We start from the raw sequence: 2492 nt of genomic DNA on the forward strand, positions 1-2492 counted from the left end.
TTAAACAGTCCTTTTTGTGGGGGACAAGCCTCTCTACTTCACAGATTGTAATTTAGCAGGCGCATCCCCGAACGTGCACATGGTTGAACCGTTTCCACGAATTCTGTACCGCCGACATGTCAGAAAGTCAAACAAAACAGCTAATGTCGACATTTCTGACCACTCCATACTTGAAACAAGTGCTACCATGGGTCAAAAAGGGGGTGAGATTTTCTCTCCTCTCTGTCCCAAATCTTCAACAGATTGCCTTCTGCTTTTCTGCACATACACCTGAACCACTATTTTGTCCTCTTTTACCTTTTCTACAACAAGAGCTACTTTGGTTCCTGCTCTTGCGTCCTCGTTTCTTCACCTGTCCCACAGTGAGCATCCTACCACCTATCTCAGGCACTTCATCGCCATCAGCTCTAGCTTCCTCAACTCCTCTGCCTTTACTGCCCAGAGTTCTGTACCCTACAGTAGTACTGGTCACACAACTGTTTTGTACGGGTCTATTTTAGAGCAGCAAACGATCAAGTGATTGAACGCTGTTAGTTCAAACTCTAAATGTTGAACCGGCAAAATAGCGAACGGGCGGAACAGAGAATTTTTTCCCAGGGAAAAAAATCTCTGGGGCGGCTGTCCTTGTTGTGCCATTTCCTTCACTGAAGTGCAATGACAGAGTTGGTATACTTAAGAAGGGGGGTGTAGGGGCACAGCCCTCTACATGGGGGAATGTGGGGGGCAAAGCCTCCCACTTTATTTAGTGTTTAGTTTTTTTTTTTTTTTGGGAACAGCGATTTTTTTTTTTTCCCCTGGGAAAAAAAAAATCGCTGTTCTGTTTTTTCGTTGTTTTGGAAATTTGAGATTTAGAAGTCGATATAACAGTGTTCGATCATCTGATCGTTCGTTGTTATAATATAAACCCGTTTTGTACACCTTACTTTTTGGCTTTTTTATCATACTTCTGTCATATAATACACCTGGCAACCTGTGCCAGTTGACTGTAACCCTCTGATTCTGGATTTGACATCTTCATTCAGACTTCCTTTCTCCTCAAACAACTTGTTTCACTATTTTCCCTTCTATCTCATTTCTCAGCTTCTTCTGGTTTCTCAAATTTGTAGCTATTACAACTGTTTTATCTGTACTCAGTTTCACTCCATGTTACTTCAGTTTTGCATTCCGTTACCCTATTGTCTGCTGAAGTTCTTGCTCAGAATCTGCCAGTGGCACCACATCATCTGCATATTGCAACTTTGTTGATCTGTCCCCCTTGACTTGCTTGCTAAAATAACCCAGCAGCGCAGCAGTGGGCTCAGATCTGAACCCTGATGCACAGCCACTCCCACTGGGAACCCCCTCTGTGAAGCTGAACTCTGTAGTTCAGTCACTAGGTCCTTGTATATTAATGCTACCAGTGTCTCTTGGGACTTCGATCCACCACAAAACTGACAAAATGGGACCTTGTGATATGCTTTCTCCAAGTCTAGGAATGCCCAATGAGACTCTTCTCATCTCCACTTCTCAACTATTGTCTCACTGCAAAAACTGGGACAGGTGTATTGCATCTTGATCTGAATCTGAACTGTTCATCTCCCATCTTGCTTTTGGCTACTCTGCATATTTGTTTATCAATCACCCTCTCCAGAACTTTCATGCAACGTGACAAGAGTTTGATTCCTCTGTACTGCCCACAGTTGTGAATATCAGCTATGTTCTTGAACACTAGCACTAGTATGCTTATTCTCCAGTCATCCAGGACACTCCTTTATCTCTGTAGTGCTATAAGTACCATAAGGAGCCAATTCTCCCCTGTCTCACCCAACATCTTGACCATATATGCTGTGCCTCATCTGAACCTGTTGCTTTCCTTAACTCAATTATCCTTAGTGCTATTCCTACTTCTTCTATGGTGTGCTCCTCCTCTTCTCTCATCATAAACATGTTTGAGGCGGTAGAGCTTCTGCGGGGTTTTTTTTTTCATTCAGAAGCTGGAAATAGTCCTTCCTTCTGCCTTTGATGTCTTGTAGACTTGACAGCAGGTTGTTGCTGGTATCCCTTATGAAGGGTGACTGACTATCTTTATCTTTCTGTCTTTGCTTTGCAACCTGATATAGTTTATTTGTGCCATTTACTGAGTCACTTTCCAGAAGTTGGTGGAGTGTCTCTGATGCCTTGTTCTTTGCTACTGCAAATTCCTTTCTTCTACTGTTTGTTATGCAGTCAGTATTCCTTTCAAGCCTGGTCTGTCTTTTCTATAACCCACTTTTTCCTGCAATCCTTCTTTCTTCAGATGACTTCCTGGACTCCTGCATTTCACCACCAGCTTTCCTTATGTACCTTATTTCCATACCTGGCTTGACCATATTTCTGTTCTGGTGTCCTCACACTTAAAGTTTTGAGGTGCTGCTATTTTTCTTCAACTTTACCTAATTCTTTTTTTCCTTCTTGAGGTGCTACAGCCCTGAGTAATTCCTTGAACTGTTGCACTTTCTCTTCACTAAAGGCAA

This window comes from Protopterus annectens, chromosome 2.part1 (assembly GCF_019279795.1).
Source record: "Protopterus annectens isolate FY-2018-M chromosome 2.part1, PAN1.0, whole genome shotgun sequence".
In the NCBI taxonomy this organism is placed as follows: Eukaryota; Metazoa; Chordata; order Ceratodontiformes; family Protopteridae; genus Protopterus; species Protopterus annectens.